We start from the raw sequence: 24,109 nt of genomic DNA, 5'->3' as shown, positions 1-24,109 counted from the left end.
TAATCTCAGTATGACCTTGTAGCAGTTTGTAGCCCCATGGTGCCAATTCCTGTGACTAACACCCAACTTAACAAGCTGCCACAAGCAACTGCACTATTGTACTTGAAAAGAACACAATATAATATATAGCTGCTTCAGCACGCCTCCTCTCCGTGTGGAGCAACATGTTGTATTTTGTGACTTATAGAGAGTAAGGAAAAACACATTACATATTTTTAATCAGATACAGTATATTCTATTTAAGAGTGATCGCATGTCTCAGTGGTTTCTATTGTTGCCTCAAGGTAGCTATCATTTTCAAAAATAGAGCTGGAAGTATTTGAGCAGAGCACCCTCACCAGAGTAGGCACACTGAAAAAGGAGTTGAGGAAAAGATGCAGTTTGTTGTGGTTACACAGTGCACTTACAAAATGTTAAAAAATGATATTTGGTTTGGCTTAGGGGGGGGATCATCCTCTTGATATTTCTTCCCTTGTGTGACCTATAAACCATTCATTTGTTATGGGGGATATAGGCACGCAAAACACTGCTGAAATGTGTTTTAATTAAAACGTTTTTTTTACTCTCTGTTGTGTTTTACTACCATAAGCCTGTGGTATTTGCATTTTTACTTGGTTCTTTTGTGTGTAACTGCAGACAGAGGAGAGGTCACACTCAACATGTCTGAGCCTGGCCCTCGGAGCCAGGACAGCAGCGCTGTACATCTCCAGCCTGACAAGTATTGACAGCGTAGCTCACTATGTAATGCTAACAGCCAGGCAGGCAGGGTGTGGCCAAGCTGTGTTAGCTGCTCTGACCCTGTGACCTAGGTTACATAACTGGTTGTGTTTTGTGAGAGTACGTTTCATGATATGTCATGCAGCTGACATGACATGACAGTGACATAACCTAAAGTCACAAGAACCAGCTACACTGACCTGAAATGCCACATTACTTTGCCACATTAGTTATTGGAGTTTTGTATTCTCATTTTGTCTTTTTTAGTGCTTTTTTTCCCCTCCCCCTGGGCTTGTTTTTGTATGATTTTTTTCAGATTCAAATGAGCATGTTGCATTCATACTTTGTCAAAGGCTATACCAAGGACGTAGTATACAAACGCACGTACACACCGCACTAGCAGTCAAGGTTAAACAAAGATAACCAGACTTTATTTGGGTTAAGGGCAGTGCAGCATGTTGGAAGTGAGCCATGAACCTGACACACACACACACACACACACACACACACACACACACACACACACACACATACACATACACATACACACAAACTGTTAGCGTCTGCTCAGTCCTCTTTCTTGTAGTATCTCTGTTCCTTTGTCTGTCCTCTCTGTCTCATCTGACCTTTTAGCAGGATCTCGAGGGACAGCTGGTGGGGCAGTGTGAGCACCTGCACTGTGTGTGTGTCTGTGTGCATCTTTAGGTGTGTAGTAATGTACATAAGTGGGGTTGGGAGGGGGCACCTGCAGTGTTCTGGCCAAGTGTGTGTGTGTCTGTGTGTGCGCGTGTGCGCGTGTGCGTGTGTGTGTGTCAGCACCTGTGCTGCCAGCAGGAGCCTGCCGTGGTGCTCGATGACGTATGCGCTGGTGACTTCCTAAGGTTGTGCTGTGAACCCCATAATAACTATTATCTTCTAAAAGTCAACATACTTCAGTGTCGAGTGAAGGAGATTAAAATATTTGGTGGATTACAGATACATGATGGATACAAATCTTTTTTTTTTTTTTACTTCTAATATTTAATTTCCTTTCTAAGGTTAATTCTTCTTGCACCATTCTAAAACAACTTAAACTCTGTCACCATACAAAAGATCAAAAGTTAATCTTTCATCTAATAGCTTTGTGTTTCACACACTTTCTATCAATCACCTCTCAGTCAAGCTAACATGCAAATAAAGTATATGTTTTGCATCGGTGTCCTGTGGTGCATGGCATGTTCACTTGACATGTGGTCTAGAGTCTAGTATATTGCTAAACTTAAAACAGCACGATCTGATCTTCCCTATCACTCTCTGCTATGTGCTAATAATAAATAGATTAACCTTCAAACAAAGAAGCATTTTTTTTTTACTTTTGTGTCCAATTGGCAATGTTGAGATTAGCCCATCTCCTGTGATCCAAAAATATATGTACACTTTGTTTTGTTTTTTACATTGGTTTGACTTTTCTGGAAGATGCCACACACACATTTTTCCACCGTGATTGTAGGGTAGTTTCTGTCCTTAACAAATGGACTTTAATGTTGACTTATATAAGCTGTCAAGCTATCAAAAAGAAACCGCTCTTTCGCCACAATTAAATGCAATGATGGACAAGAAAAAGAGTACCGGTTGACTCGTCATTCAGCACTCTGACGGGAACGAAATGGTGGGGGCGAGTGGGACTAAACGTTTGTGTCAAGGAGTTAAATAAGGTCTTATGCTGCTCCCACAGCAGCCAGCTTGTATCCCCTCGCTGTATCGCTCTACTGTGTGGTAGTAGAACATCCGTAATTCGGCCATTATACCTGCCGTCTGCTTCACTGTCAGATTACGGCTGAAGAGCAGGCCTGTTTCGCATAAGAACTGTTTACTATCCTAGCACACTTTATATTTAAAACATGTCAGTACCTATTTTTAAATTAGACGGTAATTATATTTTTGTGACTAATTTGTGAGGGTAGATTCGGTGCACATGATGGTTTGGCCTGGAAAGTATGTGTATTTAAATGAAGAGATTATTTACTTTGTGTAAAGATGACATAGAGAGTGTGCACTGCATGTACAGCATGTGAGTGAGAGAGGGAGAAAAAAACGTAAGAAATTATCAAAAGCGGTAATTACTATACATGCGTGGGCAGTGTATGACTGTTGAGTGTTTTGGAAAGTCGAAGAACGCAGTTTGTGTGCACGCATGTGTACCACTTTGAAGATGAAATTGTGTGTGTGTGTGTGTCTTTGCGAGTGTGCTCCCTACAGGCCCCCTTCCAGCACATTCCCCTTATCATGGTTGTGCGGATCTTAGGGTGGCGATCAAAGATGGGCTCCCTGCGACTCCCGCATCTCCAGGCCCTCTTCGCTAACGCGGCTCGACTGAGGAATGCTGTGTAATTCCCTCAGGTGGCAGCTTGTGCTCTGATGTTTAGCGTGTGTTGCACTCCGTCAGTCTCACTGACACATGTTAGCGCCTCACACACGTGTGCGTTCGGAGGTAAATACTGTACGTACTACGTGCACACACAGAAGAGTAATGGAGAAATTAATTTCCCCGTCGCTCACTAAGTTTCTTCTTATTTTTTTATCTATTTCACACACTTCTCTTCCATGCAGCAAACAGTGTGGAGTGTGTGTGCCTGAGTTCTGCTCTGTGTTTGATCCCCCCCGCTCACATCTCTGTCACGTGTCATGGTGGTGTTGTTATGTTGTGATGTGTTGCCCTGGAGAATACTAGAGAGGAGGGATGAGGAAAGGAAAGGACGAGAGTAGATAAAAATACAAGTGGAGTTCATGAAACGGAAAGGAGAGAAGAATATATGATCTTAGGTGAGTTTGAACAACAGTACGGACAAAGGGAGAGGAGAAGAAAAATGAGAAATGAGATAAGAAGGATGTTGGATTTGATTTAAACCTTGGTTAGTCTACACTCAAATGATCTGGTTTAAGGGTGCAGCAGCTGAAAACACCAACACCAATGAAAGAAATGCATTACTACTTATAGCTTACTCTCAATACTGAAATCTAATAGTAAAAGCATGTTGGAACATTGCAAACACAACCTCGATAGATTGTTATCAAGTTGACTTTGTAAATTCCTGTGTGATGTAACGTTATCACATTACGGCATTTAACAGCTCTGTTATTTCATAAGACGTTTTATGAATCAGGAGATGCTCAATTAAATCCCTCACCCATGGTAGTCTATATCCTTGACGTTCTACATCCGGGATTGCTCCGTTTCCGCCGTAAAATCTGCCGTATTTCACTCATTTAGGCCGGATATCCGTTGCCTTGGGCTTCCTTTGTGTTGGCATTTTAAACTCCGGTCGATTTATAAGGACTATGGTTAACCTTTTTCTCAGATCTCTGCAGGGTAAATCCAGACAGCTAGCTAGACTATCTGATAATGATAATGTTCCACCAAAACAAGTTCCATCTGAGCCTATTTTGCAGCGGCACCGCAGCTTTTCTCCGGTTCTTAGCACCACCCAAGACGATTGTGATTGGTTTAAAGAAATGCCAATAAACCAGAGCATGTTTTCCTCCCATCCCCGAATGCTGTGTGGAGTAGCCAGACTCTCCTCCAGCGCGCTTTGGAGGAGGGTCCAGACTACACCTATGGAGGCCTGCTAGAGGGGAGTCAAAGAGTCAGCAAGTGCTTTCAACTCTGCAGTGTTTTTCCTAGACAGCAGGTTCACGATGGTGTCTCAGTACTGTGTGTGTGCTGACAAACTAGGTACAGGAGGGCTTTTAATCTTCATTTATCTTTTTACATCAGTCTGTCTGATCTAAGTTGTGTACAGAGTGTCGTTGTCTATGACTACTACCTATGCTTTCTAGGTTGTGTGTGTGTGTGTGTGTGTGTGTGTGTGTGTGTGTGTGTGTGTAAGCATGCTGCATGAGTGGTAGTGGAGACATGTCTGTGTTTATCAGCAGGGAAAAGCATGATCATCAGGCACACGGAAGCATTTGGGTAGCTTTAAAGAAAGCTGAACTTTGACCTGAAGTGATAGTGCTGAGGGTTAGTGAGTGAGTTGCATAACAAAGAGGTAGTTCATGATTCTCTCCGTGTCTCATTGTAGGTGTTGGTCTTCTCTCTCTCTCTCTCTCTCTCTCTCTCTCTCTCTCTCTCTCTCTCTCTCTCTCTTTCTCTCTTTCTTTCCTTCTCACTGCTTTTTTCAATTTCAATTTATTGAGCTTTCCTGGCATAGTTCACAAACAGTTGCTTATTAGATAATAATTAGGCCTGGTTTGTGTTTGAACATGGGTCGCAAGAAAACATGAAATAATTAAGAGGAACTAAATATGCAGATGTTGAGAATAATTGCAATTAAGCGTAGTGCTAATAGTTTATGTCATAATCAGTTATATTTTGTAATGTTAAGGTATAAGTCAGTTGAGTGGATGTTTTTTCTAATACTGTTTTTTTACCTTTACACCTGATCCATGTTGTTCACAGACACTTATTATGAATGAGTATGCATGAATATGCGTCCATTCCTGGCTTATTTCTGTAAATTGGTCCTATGTAATCTAAGTTATTAGGACTATTTTACTTGCTTTATGGAGAGTCTTATACAAGTATGAATCAGCATTTTATACAAACGGTGTACTGTAGTTATCTGAAAGAGGTCTTTTGTATGTCTCTGATCATTTGTGTCATAATTATACCCACTTCGCATACATGAAGGGATGTAGGCAAATGCAAACAGGGTCGTGTTCAATTAACCAGCCTATTGTTGGCCAGTTTGTTGCTGGTCTTGTTGTGTACAGCCAGTGAACCCAGAGCCTGCAGTGCAATCCAAGAACTTTGCAACGCTGCACTTTCCTCAGTGCTTGGAAGCCAACACTTATAACTCATGTATTTTAAACCAGAAAAAAATGCTTGTTTGTTGCAGTGTATCTAATGCAAAATAGCCAAGTAAAAGCCAGTTTCAGTGGAATTTTCCTTCTGAGGACAGTTGCCATAAATAGAGGGGAAAAAACAAATGACGTGTGAAAACAAAAGCTGATGTGACATGAAATGTGACAAGGTTGTATAGGTAAAACTTAAAAAAAACAACAACATATAACATAAAAAACATATGACAATATAATGAAAAAATACATAGAGAGTCAAGTTTCTTGCGTTCCTCTCTTTCTAGTAGAGGTGTGACACACACACACACACACACACACACACACAGACACACACACACACACACACACACACACACACACACACACCCTCCACATATGGCTCTCTTGACCGCTGTGCTTGCTGTGTCTCTGAGTGTGCGCGTTTGTGTCCAACCCTGTATGTGACAGAGGGACAGCAGGTAGGGGACCAATAGAAAGGCAGACTGAAAGGGGCAGGGACTGGTTTCATTGGTGCACATGGAGATGAATGCACACACACACACACACACACACACACACACACACACACACACACACACACACACACACACACACACACACACACACACACACACTCAGGCTGCCAGTATTATTAAGTGTGTTGTGCGACAGACAGGGAACTGAATCTTAGGCTGCTGCTGAGTAGGAGGAAACACTGTGTGTGTGTGTGTGTGTGTGTGTGTGTGTGTGTGTGTGTTTACAAACCTGTGTGCATGTGTGCACACATATTTGCACATATTTTCGGATCTAACTTTTTTCCAAGAAACAGATGGACAAGGTCAGTCCAAGTGAAAGCTCTGTCCTCATATTTATTTCAACCCTGAAATTGAAAGATCCAGATCGGCCCATCTGAGCTTTCATTTTCTCAAAGGCAGAGCAGGATACCCAGGGCTCGGTTTACACCATCACCATTTCTAGCCACTGGGGGATCATAGGCAGGCTGGGGGAATGCATATTAATGTTAAAAACTCATAAATTGAAAAAAACTAATTTTCTTTCTCTACGTTTTTTTTTTTCTTCTTTATTTTATCTTCTACTTTATTCTTCAGTTTTAGAATATTTATGTTAATGTTGAGCATGTTAATGTAATTTTAATTCACATTCAGGTAACAAATAGTATGACAGTCATACGTCAGGCACAATGATCCAGTCTTGTGTTTATCACCCAGGCTGTGTTATATCTGTATACAAGGTGTTATACAGCTTTCACATGCCTGCATGCCTTTGTGCGCGTATTGTTTGTTTATTGAGTTTGTCTCGACTGAGTGCAAACAAGAAAAAAAGTGTTTTAGAATCAGTATTTGTCCCCAGGGCCTCGTTGGCACATGATCACCTGACCTGAATTTGTGTTGCCAAAGCAATGCCTTGTTTCAGGGTTCAACTTAATGCTCAGCTCCACCCCTTGACCTTGGGACGTGTCCTTGTCGCTATGGTAACCGCCTCCGGGGTTACTGTAAATGAGAAGAGTGTGTTGGATGGGTGCACAATGCATTTTTCTCTGTGCTTGTGCATCAAACTAGGCACTTTATTACATTTATTTACCCAGGGAAGATTAACTCGCTCCTTTACAGGAACTCCCTGCAGCACGGTCATAGAGTTGGATTCACACCGGGGTGATACATGATACAATAGGCTTCTGCATTGTAGTTAGGACTTAAGTAAAGTGTGACTTGTAGTATTGTTGCAGACATGAGGGTTTCAGTTTACGGCATGTGGCCAAAGTGAAATATTGTCTTCACCAGATAGCGAGCCAAGTTCCTGGAAGAGAAATGAATGCCTCCAAATAACTATGTTTTATTTTTTCTAAAAAGGAGGATACGCCTCGAACCAGTGTCTCATGTGGGGAAACAAAGTGTGGTTGCCATGCCAATGAAGCGTCAGTATATAAATAGCTTGGGTGTTTCTTCTGAATAGAGAGAGAGAGAGAGAGAGAGAGAGAGAGAGAACAAAATCATAAGCACAGACTTTGGAACATTGGGCTCTGTCTATCTTGTCTGGGGCACTATGTCAAGTAAGACTGCAGTGGCAGTCTATGCATCCAAAGTCAACAGGTTGCCTTTATTAATATTTACACACATCTATCATCACCATTGAAGATGAATGTGTTGTTATAGTAGCAAAATACATGTTGCTTTTATGTTTTGTTAGAAAAGATGTCTTGCTGATTTTGGAAAGCTAACAAAAAGATGAATACGTTCTGGATCCAAGTGCTTAAGTGAGCAAGTTGTCAGTTGTCGGTGTGCCCCTACCTCTCAGAATAGTTACTATGAGTTTACTTTTCATCATAAGCGGCTGTTCTGCACAACTGCCATTAAGCGTGAAAGCAAATCGTTTTGTGAGAAATAACACTTGGCTGAAGGTTAAGCTGATGATTGTAATTGCATAGCAGGGGATTTGCTTATTATGCAGTGATAATTGATTGAGCTAGAGCGAGCAATACTCACATCTAGAAAAATAATGCAATGGAGAAAGGAACACTTTGAAAATGGTCTTAAGGTCTCTCTGTGTTTCATTGTAGGGAATGGTCACATCACCTGCTGACAGACCGACGTGGACAGGCAGTGCAGGCACCCAGCACGCTTCCCTCGCATTGGTGGAGAGATCCAGACTTCACACCAGGAAGTTGTCAGCTCTCTACTGAGCAGCAGGCTCCACCTATACCGCCCAAGTAGCTCTGCCTCCTCTGCTCAGGTAGGACAGAGTGAGGGTCTTCTCTGTATAATGTGTTTGGTTCAGTTAAAATAAACAGTGGTGTGTTTGCCCGTTTGGTTAGGTTTGTTTAGGCTGGTGTGAAAGCTCTCAATCTCAATCTCAATGTGATCTACAAATAAAATGACTTGACTTGACAATCAAACTCTGCTTTCACATCACAAACAGACTGCACCTAAGTGGAGCAACCATTGGGAACAAAGATCTGTGATTTTAGCATGAATTCAAAAGCTAAACTACTATGGACCTTTTTCACCGCAGACATTTGGACTTGTCATAGGAGGAAAAGCACAGCTGAAATTGATAACCTTAACGATTGCTCAATTCCACCAAGTGTCCCAGTAAGATATTTCAGTGAGTCACCATACAACAATACCAGGGCCTCTCCTAAGTGGAATGCAGCCAAATAAACAAAATAAACAAAACACTAAACAAAATAATGTTAATATTTAAATAAATCACTGGGAGAGTCCGACACAGTCAGACTCTGGAGATAAAACTGGGATTAGCTCTCATATACAAGTTTATGTTCTGCTTGTTCAACGGCTGTTTGGTAACTTGCTCTTAAACACGTTCGGAGAGGATTTAAATTGCTATTTCTATTCTCAATTCTTATCATTTGGGTGCTGGTGATTTTCCTTTGGGGCTGGTTAAAACCTCTTTGGGGAGGGGGGGTGCCAAAAATTCCTCTAAGCAGAAAAAACCCTGGTAAACCATATCCAAATGATTGCTGGGATTTTCCCATCAATCAGAACTCAAAAGGAGTTAAACATGGTTTGTTGTTTGATCGTATTTCAGCAGTTCTTGGTGAAAAAGCCAGTAAAATGTAGCGATCACAGAGTAATAATCCTACTGTATCATCATATTACAGTACAAGACACCTCTTTTTAAGCCTGTTTCTAAATGTTCGTCATTATTCATTACATGTGAGCTCCATTTGCATTCTTGACAAAATCTTTTTTACGTGAGCTCTTTTATGTGACAACAGATAAGATAACTACATGAGAGAATCATTCTGTCAGTCACCAGAATTACATTTTCCCATTTAATTCCATATAATGCTGATGATGCAGGATGCAGTCACCAAAACTGTCCAAAGAATTAGTTACCTGTCAGTCCATATAACTTCATGCTTACACCTCTTTGTTCATTAGTGAAAGACAGTGTGCCAGAACTTAAATCAGTGATGTATTTTTTTCTACTTGGTCAGAGTTTTGTCAGTATTAGAGTTGTAATACATCAATCAGAAGAACTAATGCGCTTTTCAATGACGTGGAGGATACACTTTTCTGGGCCTGTCTGAGCGCCTATCCTTCTTCCCTTCTATTCCTCCATTCATATCCTTTGTCTTTTGATTGTGTTCTTTGCTTTCTTGACTCTCCCGCTGATGTCTCCCAAGTGTTCCTCCAAACTCCCTCCCTTCGTTCGTTAGTCTCTATCCATTCACTAACTGAGCTGTCTCCCTCCGTCCTCTTTTCCCCCTTTCTGTATCCTCACTCTCCACTGTATCTATTGGAGCTCCTCCGTCCGTCCTTTATCGTCATCTCGCCAGCTGTGTGTAGCAGCTCCTTTCTCTCCTATGAGGGAGAATAGAATGAATAGAAGGGCTTACTGAGAACTGTGAGAAAGCCAATCCCTGCCTTTCGTCTCATTGAACACGTGTCTTACTCCTCTCGTGTCCTCTTGTCTCCTCTCCTCTTCTACCCTAAGACTCTGCCGTGACCAACCCTGTCTCCTCTGCCTGCTGCTGCTCGCTGTTTCAGTGTCTCAGATGTTTTTTTCTTTTATTTTTTATGGAAGGTGTATTTCAAGACCCAATACAACCAAAGTACCGGCTGGATGTATGTACCAATTTCAATTAAACTACAGATATTCAGAAGTTTAATTAGTTCAAAAACAACACTAAACCCAAAGAGAAGTGTCTTCTGAGTCTCATCCCAGCTGCAGCATACCCACTAAACAGTTTTATGTTTATTAGCCCTCAGCAATATACGGTTATATTTGACTCAAGTCTGCTGTGAGGTACTTCATTGGCTTGGGGACTTATCTTCATAATTATACAAATATTTTTTGAAGTACAGACTAATTAGTTTATTAAATCAACTTTGTAACAATTCAGAGTAGGAGTAGAGAGGAGGGGTGTAAAATATAAAGAGAGCTTCTCAGTGAAAGTATAAAGGAAAGATGAGATTTAAATGAAAAGTGAAGTAGTTAATTTTCTTTTTTTAGTGTTCTTATGTTTCTTTCTCACACACGATTCAACCTATACTGTCCTTCTTTCTCTCCCTCGCCCCTCTCTACTCCCTGTCCTCCTTTCTTCACCCATCACTCTCGCTGAATGGAAATTACCCGTTAACACTCCCTGCTTCTTTCTGCTTCCGCTCTCTTTTGTAAAGTCGCTGTTGACAGTTGCCTTTCTCTGAGCAGAAAGCCTCAGAAATGAGCAGATGGAGGGCTGACAGTCGCGAAGCTCAAACAATGACGCTGGGTGGAAAGTCGTGGTGATCAACACATGTCAGAAAATGACTGTTAATGGGGCGACCATATACAGACTGTCAGTCATCTATATAGGGGATGGATTTTTGTCTAGCTGCCTGTTGAAGCTCCAGTCATGATTGACAATAGCGTTAAGATGGTTGGCATGTGCCTTATGTTGTTTCCTGCATGTTCAACTGTACAATAAGATTATGTTACTATTTATGGTCATAAAAGTCATAAATAATGCACTTCTTCTCTTCTGAGTTAAGGTGCTAATGTGGCTTTGGTTGGCTTTTGTTTGCTAAAGATCGATCACTCTTACTGGAGTCCATGTCGAATCCACTCTGGGAAACAATACATGGCATTGTTTTTGCCAGATCTGAGCTATTAAACTTAAATTGGACTTAAATTGATCTAAAAAAAGACAATTTGAGTTTTGTGTGTAGGGCAGGGTAATGGCCTACTGGCCTGATTTTCATGGAACTTGGTGGAAGAGTGTAGCTTGAGCCAAGGAACAACCCATTACATCTTGTAGAGCACATGTGTCAAACTCAAGGCCTGCGGGCCAAATCCGGCCCCTCGCAAGTTTTGATCCGGCCCACATATCAATTTAGGTTCACAATAGATTTTGGCCCACCTAGTTGTGCGCAGAAACCAAAAAGATGGGAAACTCTTTGCAAACTCTAATTATGCGACACTCAAAGCAGAATTTGGCAGATTTGCCGACTTTGAGATTCAGGAATTCCCACAGAAGCAGAGAGTTTTCATATTTAGGCTGTGAAACAGGTTGCTGTAAAAAAATGTAATCATTGTTTTGCTTGATTTGCAAAACTATGATGGCTAAGGAACTTTTTTTTAGGGCTTTATGTCGACATAACTGTAAGTGAGAAAGCTATATGAGTCATGCAATAATACAGTCAAATATATTTGACTTAGATTAAATAAAAGCATCTCAAACTCTATATGGCTGGCCCCTGATGTGATTCTTATTTGTGTGGCCCTTAGTGAAGTTGAGTTTGACACCCCTGTTGTAGGATCTGAATCACAAATAATTTTTCACTTTCATTAACATTGATATAGGCCGTTTGTGCTGCATTCATGTGACGTCGGAATAATCGAAAAAAGGAGTTCCTGACTGGGAAAATTCACACCGCATTAAAATTGGAGTGAGATAAGGCGTGCCTTTGAGTCCGGTCAACTCTACTGTGCAGGATTCACAGATATTAGGAACAGAACCTGCAGCCTTCTTAGACTTAAAGCGTTGTTTGCAAAATAGGCTTGGATATAATTTCACTATTGCAGAACTAAGTGGTGGTATTTTAGATGCCAGGAGAGAAAGTAAACTTATTTATGTCTTGCAGGTGAAATCTGACCGCTTCATTTGAATTCATTCAATTTTTAGAGATTTATTTTGTCCATTTGAAACTGAACTCCCACCCGCTTTCTCATAGTAAGACTCAATGCAGACTGCAGCAACGGCTCACAGTAATCTCAAATATGTTAAATTCCCAATTAACCCAGCAATTGTATCTAAAATAAAGCTACACAGGAGCCTTTAGATGTCTAACAGAGCCAGTGGGTATCTGTCCTGGGACATGCTCAATATAAAGTAAACTGAGCCTGTCCCTGTTATTTAACATTAGACTTAATTTAGTTGCTCGCTAACACCAGGCATTTTATGTAGATCCAGCAACCTGCTAAATGTTTGCATTAATACGATTTAAATGTCAGACATTCAGGAAATGCATTAAAACTTCACATACAATAAGATTCATATAAGGAACACATAAGAAACCATTCTGTGCAAATTGCTGCCTTCAGAGGGTTAAGCAACCTGAGTAAATGGAAGGGTCCCTTCTCTCTCTCTCTCTCTGTCTGTCCCTCTGTATGTCTCTCTCTCTCTGTCTCTCTCTCTCTCGCTCTTTCTCTCTGTGTGAGCATGGATTTCCCCTTCTCTGTTTTCTTGTAATAGCTGCGCTCTGCTTCATTTGATCTGGGCCCCTGCTCTTATAGTAGGATTGAATTGAGTTTGGCGAGCAAGAGAAACACACACACACACACACACACACACACACACACACACACACACACACACACACACACACACATACCTGAGACTTGCTACAGCAGCTGCCCCAAAATGAAGGAAAGGGAAAGATACAGAGAGGGAAGGAAGGAGGGAGGAAGGGAGGGGAAGAAGGGCGGCAGCTGGAAAGTAAGATGCATGAATATAGGGGAGGTGTTAAGAAAAGAAAGAAAGGAAGAGAAGAGACAGTTAATAAGAAAGAGGCTAGATTATTGGAATGAAGAGAGATTAGAAAAGAGTGGTAACTTAAAATGAAACTTCTAATGTGGTCTTGGCCACAGACAAGGAGAAGCAGTTCATTAAATCAAGACACGTTTTTATCATTGATTCATCCCAATTTCTGTCTTCTTTCGGTCTTGTTTCTTCTGTCCTCTACCACCTCCCCCCGCTTCCCGAGTCTCTCAATCAGTCTCACTTTTGTCTCGGCATCTATACTCCATTGCCACCCCTCTCCACAAACACACTTTCCGACACACACACATACTGTGGCTGTGTCTGCACACTAAGCGCTTAGATAATTACCTTGCCCGGCGTCGCAGAGTTCATCCAGACTGCTGTTTTTTTTCTGAATTACTAAGAGGGGAAGCGAGAGGTGGAGGAATGAATGAAAAGATTTAATGGAAGAGCAGACATGAGATGGCCTATTGTGCATGTACTATAAGCTCTTTACAGGTGGTTTGAACAAGATTTATTTGAAGGTTTCAACCACGGCCATTCTGTTATCAAAACATATCCTGTGTCCTTTGTAAAAACATTTATAAGGATATTTTACAAACTTGTATGAAGTTTAGAAAATTAGAAATACTGTTTTTAAATGGGAAAAGGCAGCGTAGTAGACCAGTGTTGTGTGGCGTGCGCCTCACTATCAACACTGGCCACCGCACATTGGGTTTCGTTATTAATATTTTTTTTTTAAACGCTATTTAAATAATATTTTTTTTACTAATTTTACACTGTTCCTTAAGGTCTCCTAATGGGGTATGTAACATTGGTTGGGCTGAAAATTGCCCGAATGCTATTTTATTAGGCCCTTAACTACCCTGTGAATATGGCTCTATTGGGAACAAGAGCTTTTCTTCCAAATATGGTGAGAGTAAGAGATTGCTTGTTACACCAGCAATTTCTTACCACAGTTCCAGTTACTCCAGGCTGGCTGTCAGCTGCCGGCATAACTAGAGTAGCTATATTTACAGTTTGAATTTCGTCACGCCACTTATACAACATATCTCTAAAGGTCTTAAAGCTAACAACGGTGTCCGATTTCAAGTTAATGAATTTTTGTGAAGATTAGGGGTTTCGTTATCTATGACTGTCCCTTCAATCCTAGCTATGTGTAGCTAGCTACAAATCACGGATAGTTAGCTTCATTTTCGGCATAAATAAAGTATATTTACAGTTTGAATTTCATCACGCCACTTATACAACATCTCCCTAAATGTCTTACAAAGCTAACAACGGTGTCCGATTTCAAGTTAATGACTTTTTGTGAACAGTGGGGGTTTCGTTAGTTATGACTGTCCCTTCAATCCTAGCTATGTGTAGCTAGCTACAAATCACGGATAGTTCATTTTCAGCGTAATTTGTTTATATTTACAGTTTGAATTTCGTCACGCCACTTATACAACATCTCCCTAAATGTCTTATAAAGCTAACAACGGTGTCCGATTTCAAGTTAATGAATATTAAGGAGCTAGCTCTCATTGATAGAGCTACATCCAGCCGCAGGCTCTATCAATGAGACTCAGGGACAAGCGGCGTTTATTTCCCCAATCGTTTGTTTAAATAACTTAACACATTATAATTACACACATTAAAAGATTAACTGGAACCTGTGGTAACAGATTGCTGGCGTAACAAGCTCGCTGACCGTGCTCTCACTTACACACACCGGGCATTTAGCTAGAAGGAAGAGGGGAGCTGCAGGCCCTGGAGCTCTATCAGAGCATCGGCGTTTAGTAGTCCATTATCCAAAAACCGGTGACTTTGCGCAGGTATGGAGTGCTGTGGGCTGCCAGTCGTGACGGAGCTCCAAGTACCTCATAGCAGGCCGGGGTGTGTGAAGGAAGGCAGGTCGGGCGGCGAGGCAGCAACACAGGCAGCACCGGCAGCTGAATTCCGACACACAGTCCGACAAAATTTGCAATTAGCCATCCATTTTTGTAAAACGGCCCATATTTGAGCCTTACATAGTTGATTTTTCGCATTAAAAAGTTTCAGAAGTGAATTTTGTAATGGAATAGCAGAGATCTGCGCGACCTAGATTCGGAAGACTACCTGATCTCAGGTCAGTTGTGTAGCCTATGTAAATGTTGGGGCGTGACCGTTCTCTTAATACACCCATGGGCTGACAAAGGTTCCGGTTTTTGGGAGGTTGACGTCAACTTCCAGCTTTGTTGGGATTTGCCCGTTTTCAGCGGCAGTTTCAAAATATGAGATTTTCATAGTAAAGGGGTTCAATGGGACTTTGAGCTTCTATTTATGTCCTATTTACCCACCGAACTGTCGTTATTCAACTATGACAGGGTAAAATCGGTTTTGCATTCTATCACCCCTTTAAGCCCCCCAACGTCGCCTTTCAGGCAGCGCGGCAAGGTAATGTTTATGGTTACGGTGAGGGTTAGTGCCTGTAAGGCGACGTTGGAGGCTTAAAACACCATCGAGCCCACCGTGCATACAGCGTCTGTCTCCATCGAGGAGAGAAGACGCCTGGCGAAATTCACAAGTTCATGAAAGGTTGGTATCTATCTTGTGAACACCTTTACACAATCACACATTCACAATCACCGACCCGACTCTTAGCAAACAAGCGATTGCGCCTGCTTTAGAAAGTTAACTAGTCACAAGTTTGTGGTAAAATGCAGTTGGGTTGTTGAGGTCAAAACACTATATAGCAGCTGTGAATCAAATAAACGTATTATAAATAATGTTATGTCATTTTTTACTCTTACACTGAATGTTTGCTTCTTCAATCCAGATGAGTATTGAAAAGTATTTTCCGCGACTGAAAAAGGCCCGTGTTGAGGATGAGGACCAGCCTGAAACGGAGGTATCAGTCTGAAACAGAGCTCAAGAGTCCGACCAGTGGAATTAGTTATGTTATTAATTTGTTTAGAATATTTTCAGGCTTCAACCAGTGAAAGACAGGGTGAGGGAGAGAAATGACAGCATCCAACTACATGTCCTCCTCAGTTTTTGATACCCCCCCCCCGCGCCACACATTGCTTCCTAATCTGTGGGAAACACTGTAGACCATAGTTGTAAACTATAGTGACACTAGAAAGTCTTTAAAAAGATTTAAGTGGGATTTCATGTAACTGACACAGGGAGAGAAAGAGCAAAACAGAGCTACAATACATTGGATTTTTTTAGGTGACAAAACTATCATGATGCTTGCATTTAGACGTCTTGTTGTGCATGTGCATACTATTTTATAATTATGGAAGACATAGCATATATTTATTTATATTGGATTCAATTAAAAGTCCAAAAAATCTAACATATTACAGTACCATTGAAATCACTTACGATCCAAGCAACCTCATATGTGGTCCAGACACAAAACTTGAGAGAAACTGTAGTATAAACCTTTTTGCCATGTTGCAATGCTCTGCAGCACAACAGCACAATACATCTTCTGTCTTTCTCTACCACCCGACAATGCAGTTATGTCATCGTATTGATAAAAACAGCATTCTTTTTGCACGGTGGATACAATCATAAAAGGGAATTTCAGGAAATCTCTGTTCTGAGAAACACAAAATTGAAATCTATATAAGTAGAATAACTCTTCTACAGGAAACGTCAGCAGCAGCTCCTTTATGTTTCATACAGCCACCGTGTGTTTACAAAGGATGTTGAAGTCAGATCTAATTATCATACAGGGGGTCCAATGGCTTCCCCCATAGGAGCTAATCAGTGTGTGCATGTCTGCTTGGCTCAACCACTGTTTCATTACGTCCCGATAAACATCACTGTGTGTATTGTGTGTCTTTTTTTTGCGAGTGTGTATTTGTGATTCTGTGAATGACTGTTAGTATGTTTGTAGTGTTACAGTAATACAGCGTTATGTGCCTTCATCTATCATGTCTGCATCTGCGTGCGTGTATACTGTAAAGTGGTGTGGGCGTCTGTTTGTTAGATACACAGCCTTCAGTGGTTTCTGTACCACAACATGCTGAATGCAGATGTAAGGGAAATGTGAAATGTCATGTGGAGCTGTGGGGTATTGATTGGAATTTGGCCAGCAGCATGGAAAAACATGTTGCCGCAGGTCATTGCTAATGAGCCATACATGTGCTGGAACATTCTGTGTGTTTGGGAACAAAAAGCGTGTTTTGTGTGTGTGTGTGTGTGTGTGTGTGTGTGTGTGTGTGTGTGTGTGTGTACAGAATCTTTGTGACAGTGACCTAATGGATCTAAGCATTTCCTCTTAAATTCCTATTTAAGAGCTAGATAAAGTGTATGTTTTAGAAATCTGTGTGTGTGTGTGTGTGTGTGTGTGTGTGTGTGTGTGTGTAATTCTGCTCTGTGGGTGCCATTATTTACATAAGCGTGCTTGTCTGCTTTTGCCATGATAAATCCACTGTCCTTCCTAACTCCGACCCACTTTTGTTGCTCCTTTCTTTGTTTGCTCTTGATTCCCTTCTGCTTAATAGCATTAAGCAATGAGTAATGATGACTGACATCATCTCTGGCTAGGCTAGCGCCAACTAATTGGCCAGAGCGATCTGATTGCATTAGATGTTATTCCTTCAGGGTATTCCCTGTCCTCCGCCCCTGCTTTGAAAGATAACCCTCATTGTTTGCATGGAGCAACTTATTGCTTTTGTGCGCCATTTGTTTGGGTTTTATTGTATTCATAATAGGAATATATCAATTGGTTGTAAGCAGGTCGTGAAATTAGCACTTTTGATGTATGGTTTGGGCTTTTTAACGTGAAAAGTGACTAATGTTAAAAGCTGTGATTGCTGTCGAGCCTTGACTGTTGTTAATTGCTATCATCTAAAATGCACATCTCAGGAAACCTCAAGGATATTACAAACGCACTACGGGGACACTAATATACCACTGCAATGGCTTTGTTTATTGTGCGGATTCTCTGGGTGCTCGTGTGAGAAAGCAATAAAGGTTGAAAAATGAAGTTGCGCTTTAGATTTACCAACAGCCATGTGAGGCTTTTTCCTCCACTCATCTCTCTTCCTCTCTCTCTCTCTCTCTCTCTATCTTCTATGGTCTTCTTCCTTTCACGGCAGCTGCTGTCAAAGCCACCTTTCCATAGTGAGGTAAAATGATTATAGTAATGGATGCTCCCCACTCCAACCTTTCTCTTTCTCTCCTTCACAGTCATTACTCTGTACATTCTGTTCTGTACATTAGCGCGGCCCTGGGGATGCCCTCGCTCTCCGCGGCTTAATACAATCACACCTCCAGTATAAGTGCACTGAGAGAGACAACCCAGAAGAGAAAGTAGGGGAGATCTGAAGGGGACTGGTGGGTGGCAACTGGTGGGAGTGATCACATTCGAGGATGATAATTACCTGCAGACAGCACCAAGAAGTCATGCAAATGAGATAATTTACAGGTTTCCCTGTCAGTCGAGGTACCTTATACTTATTATACTTCCTTGGCATGAATGTCATCTGTATCTGACGCCGTTTGATTATGATATTTTTCAAGGCTAGTATGCATGGAACGTCTGAATACATTACACACCTTTAGAGTATTGTTTGGCTGAAATGGTTATATGAAATGCCCTTGAAAATGGGTTTTACTTTGGACTTTAAAATGTATTTATTTATTTTGTATCAAGAAGTTTTTCAAGAAGTTTTTATTTTATTTTAAAATATACAGTACAATGATAAAATGAAAAGAAGGAAACCTCACCTCAAAAGCAACAAAGAGAAGTGGTACGTATTATCAGACATTGTTTATGGATCATATGTCTTGATGTTGTAAAATAGTCAGGAGTCCATGATGACAAACATTTTTCCTCCAGGCGCAGTTGAGCTCAGTTCAGCAACTTCTGATTTTATTGAGATGAATGGGAATGGCCTTTGTGGGGCCTGGGAAGTCCTTATGCTTTGACCTATAGAAAGCTTATTGCTTTTAGAACTAGGCTGTATGATAAAGTGCCACCTCTCTGACCACCCACCTTCTCCTACCTACCGGTTGCTCTATATATCTCACTGTCTCTCTGTGTGCTACTTTGGCTCTGTGCCTTGTTGCCTCTTATCTTCTTCTCTTGTTCACCTCTTTGTCAACTTTCCCTTCATTTTGCCCCCTTTCATCCTGCCGTGTTGTCCTTATTTCTGCTTTTGACTTTGCAACAATCTACTGTCTTCCCCTCTCTTTCATAGTTAGCAGCACTGTGACATTAGAAGCCTCTGCTTTTTTAATATTATTAATGTCAATTTCATTTTCTTAGGTGGCAAATGTGTTGGCACATTTATGCTCGTGATCTGATGATACCTTAGCAGTTTGCTCCAATCAATGCCTCCCACTCTCTGTGTGCCAGCTAGTGATGCAGCTACCCAGTCTTACAGTTATACACACACAAACATATTAGAAATGTGTATTGTGTCTGTGGTACTCAGAAATGTATTTGTTTTATCAGCAATTTATTACACAGTATATTATTCTTTGAAAATTTTTAGATCTACGGTAGCAGCAGGATAAGTCTGGTTATTTTTTTGAAGAGCAAAATCCTTTATCTGTAAATGAAGGTTTTGCTGTGGGATTCTGGTTGGGTGTCTCAAAATACCACAACATTATTCTTGTACTGTATAGTGCTATATGCCTTCCTGCCATCACAAAATTATCGGCGCAGTCTGTACGGCAGTGCTGATGGATGGCCACTTAGGAGTATCCCTATATACTCTCCACTCATGCTCCTGTACTCAACCCTTTAATGTATGAAGAGGTGTGGGCTAATAGCCCATTGAGCCAAACTAGTTTTCCTTTGCTTGGGGAAAAGGAGTGAACTTTGGACTAAGGTAGCACCCAGTGGCTTCCTGAATGGTATAACAATGGCAGATGGGCTTCGGTTGAGGGATTTTAATGGAATCATCCAGAGTGATAGCCAGCCAACATGATTCAACACTTAAAACACTCCGCTACTTTTTAAAGTACTCTACCTCTGTTGCTTTCTCGAAGATTTCTCTAAGAATTATTTTCATTATCGTTTAATTTGCAGATGATTTTTTCAAATAAACAATTAATACTTTTTTTTAAATAAAATGTAAGAAAACAGTAGAAGAAAATGCTGATCACAGTTTCCTAGACCTCAAAAGGACGTCTTCATATTTTTGTCTAACAGTCCAAAAGCCAAACATATTAAGTATACTGTCATGTAGGACAAAGATGCACAGCACATCCTGGGAAGTTAAAACCAGCAAACATTTCTTTCTTAAAAAGTGACTCAACATGGTTATTCAATTACCAAAAACAAAGTATTGTTGTGGCGATCAAATCATAGACTAATCGTTTGAGCTCTAGACCAGATCCATTACATATCAGCCCATGTGAAAGTGCACAGTATCTAACTATTGCTAGAACAAATGATTTGGCCTCTGAAGAAATTCTACATGTAGCATCAGTAGCTGAAAATAAATCGTTCCAGTCCTTTACATATTTTTTATCATCTCTCCTGTGAATAAAATCCCCAGACCTTTCATGAATGCATTCATATAACACGGCCCCTATCAGCAGCAATAGTTCAGTGCTGTGTGTGGTACTACACTCTGGTGGGACTTCATACAGTATTGTGATAGCCTTAGATAGGGAACGTGCTGTACACATCACAGAGCAGTACAATGGTGTGAGCCTGCCGCTGTACACAACTGCAGGCTGTGTTGACTGGTGGGTGAGAGGTTCCATTAACATACACAGCTCCCTCGCTATGTGTAGGATATATTTGCCTTAATGTCACAATCACAAAGAATAAAGAGTTTGCAACCATAAAAAATAATAAAAGGACAGTGAATCAAAAGCATGTCTTAATCAGAATGCCATGAATATGAAGATGGGTCGTCTTACTGTGAAAAGTGAAACACCCTAATAATGACTCTGTGTCTGTACTGCACATTCGTCTGAGAAGACCTATATGTAAATGGTTTTTGATAGGTTGTCTTCCCTAAAATAATGGAAGCATTAGTATAAATGATGTTAGCAGACCTCAGACTTGAACCATTAATTACACTAGTTAGTTGTGTACGTGCTGCAGGAGGGAGGAACGCTCCTGTCTTGTTTGTGCAGAGATACCATGCAGCGTGTTCTCACCACGCCTCGAGAATAACCTCTGAGCTGTTTGAAGGCGCAATCAGTGTGTGTGTGTGTGTGTGTATATATGTGTGTGTGCGTGCGTGTGTGGAGGTGTGAGGTGAGGAGGTTTGACAGCAAGGATTACATAACCGAGACGCTGCTGCAGGTCACCGTGAATGACAGCAGAAGACACACACACACACACACACACACACACACACACACACACACACACACACACACACACGCACTCCTCCTCATGTATACCTTTAGTGACTTGCTCTCTCTTGCGCTCACTCTCTTGTCTTTCCATCTGGTCTATTTGATCAGCTGAATTTCTTTTATATATAGGATGAATATTTTTTTACCCACAAATTAGTACGATTTTGTGCTTGTTATCCTCAGCTGGTTGACATTTCAAGTAATTGCTTTCAGGGAACAGCGTTGGTTTCCCTTCCACTGTTCTATCTTTGTTTCAAATTGGAGAGAAACTGCACAATTCCTGGAAAGTGTTTAGCACCGGACAGTGCATGCAAATCATCCCATCACACAGGAATCCATGAAGAAACCATCAGACATGGCTCTCTAATGCAACAGGAAGTCAAACAAACACACATGCAGAGGGCCATATGCTGTCTGCCCAACTCATAGGAAAATATCTGTCTGTTTCTACGTTCAGGACTATTGACTTCTGTTGCTACACACATACACGCACACGCACAAGTGCAAACACTTAGGAGCCATGGGGTTGCCAGCTTTATGGATGAAAGTATTTTTAGGTATTTTTAGTAGATTTGAGGCTGCTATGTTTTTTGTTTGTCCCACTCAGGTGCTAAACAAACCAGACCCTGTACACTTGACTTAAAGAAATATATATATATATATAGTGTGTATATATATGTAATGCAGTCTGTCTCAGCCCTTTCCCCTCTCCTGTTAAATCACCAGCTGTACTAATGAATCTACATTACTCCTTTTAATAGAAGTCTGCTAGTCGCTAGAGCTGCACTCAAACACCCGTGCACACACAATCACACACTACATCCTTTTGCAAGCTCTTGCACACATACACAGAAAACACCCTGAGTTTATGAGTGATGATGACGTGTCACATGTGGAGGACACACAGGTCCAGTTTTGGCACAGATTCTATTCTAAGTGAAGTTTGTGAATTATTGAAACGCCTTTCCTCTTTCTCAGCTTCCTCTCCATCTCCCTCTCTTCGCTCCCTCTTTAGATCTTAAAAATTTGAATTTTCTTTCTCTCCATTCCTTTCTCACACCCTCTGTTTCTTCCCCTTTCCTTCCTTCTATTTTTTCTTTTATTATTCTCCTCTATTAGATAAGCAGTTAGATTGATTTGTGAACAAGTAGTTCAGTGTGTGTGTGTGTGTGTGTGTGTCTGTGTGTGTGTGTGTGTGAGATTTGAGTGATGTTGACTGGTTAATCCAGTGTTGTCCTTGGGGAAAGATTTGGCCCATATTACAGCCTGCTATTGCTGTGTCTAAAATCTCCTGTGCATTGAGACAGTCATTATTTACTGTTGTGCGTCGTCCCAACTCCCCTCACTAGCAGTTTTGCAAAAGCAAATACAGAAGGACACACAGAGATTGGAAAAAGACTTTATATTTAGTTACAGTATACTGGCCTCTCCCATTAATGCAACACAGTTTTGGCTATCAGCATTATTTAATAAGAAAAGAGCACCTTTACAGTAATATGCCACATTTTATTAGGTACTTATATCTTTTATTTTTTTTCCTACTACGATAAACTGTCATGTTTGCTTGTCAAAAAGGGAACTTTCTTTTTGCTTTTTCTATAAAATAAAAATTCACTTAAACAGTTGCCAACACTTTGTGGAATTATTGATGTTGAAATCTCCATCTCATCCATGTTGGCTTAAAAATTGAGAGTGAAATTCATTCTTGACCTTGAAAACAGCAATTGACAACATAATTTCACAATTCCATAGTATGTTAACACTTCCCTTAATTAGTTAAATAAGAACAAACTAACTAAATTGCCTAACATTTTTAGACAACTGTGGCTTATAAAACATAGTCCAAGCAGGTTCTGATTTAACCTTTGGTATTTTTTAGATAAATTTTTTTACTGTTATTAGCACCATTTATCATTCAGACATACAGAACAAATTCCACAATATGTGCAAGTATCTGGTTTCTTTGACACCGTATCAAATACAGACAGGGTGAGAAAGAGATGATGGTAAAACACACATGCAGTCTACCTCCCAACATCATCCCAAAGAGTCTTAACACAGGTCAGATTACTACACCATATACCACCCACTGGTAATGACTGATCCTCAGTCACAGACATGTAGGAACCAGTGGGAAAATACTTTTACATATATTCTTCCCTCACCTCTGTCGTTTATCACCCAGGGCTTATCACTGACAGCGGCTGTGCCCTCTGCTGTCTCTCCCTGCCTGTCACACAGACCTCCGGATAAATGTCCCGGATAGAGGATAGCTGTGAGAAGGTGGGCTGGCCAGCAGTTGTGCTTTTTGTTTGTATAGATTTAGTTTCATTTCAAATATTGAAAGGGGGTAGATGTATATTGTGGCTCAGTGTTTGCAGTAAGACAGGTCTCCATCCTGTTTTAGTGACAGGGGATTATGAATGGTGCATTGTTAACCAGGGCACTCTAAAGGGAATGCATGCTGTGTTGAGCATGTCGAATAGCAGCAGTTGTGTTTCTTTGCAGATTTTTTAATAGATTTTTATTTTAAAGAAAAAGACAGAGATGACAGCCAGGTTAGATGCAAAGGAGGGTTTGCACTCACATGATTACATTTTGAAGATTGTTTTCTTTCTCTCTAGTCATAAAATCCACACACCAAAAAAAAGACTAATTTCAGTTTGTTACATATGAAGATACACTTTTCCTTATCTTATATGATAGGAAATGCAATATCTTTGACTGTTTTAGCACAAAATAAGTCATTTGGAAAACATCAAT

General features: G+C 40.8%; 1 protein-coding gene across 2 annotated transcripts in view; it reads left to right on the top strand.

Annotated features, from left to right (window-relative positions):
- The window catches only part of atxn1a (ataxin 1a), a 100,517-nt gene that overhangs the window by 21,204 nt on the left and 55,204 nt on the right, over positions 1 to 24,109 (top strand). For both annotated transcript variants that reach the window (XM_028597182.1, XM_028597180.1), the window contains exon 2: positions 8,111 to 8,283. The gene's annotated coding sequence lies outside the window, so the exon portion shown is untranslated. The remainder of the gene's footprint in view (positions 1 to 8,110; positions 8,284 to 24,109) is intronic.

The sequence above is a fragment of the Perca flavescens genome, chromosome 14, assembly GCF_004354835.1.
Source record: "Perca flavescens isolate YP-PL-M2 chromosome 14, PFLA_1.0, whole genome shotgun sequence".
In the NCBI taxonomy this organism is placed as follows: domain Eukaryota; kingdom Metazoa; phylum Chordata; class Actinopteri; order Perciformes; family Percidae; genus Perca; species Perca flavescens.
Note: the sequence above shows the minus strand (reverse complement) of the source record. Positions and strands in the feature narration are given on the sequence as shown.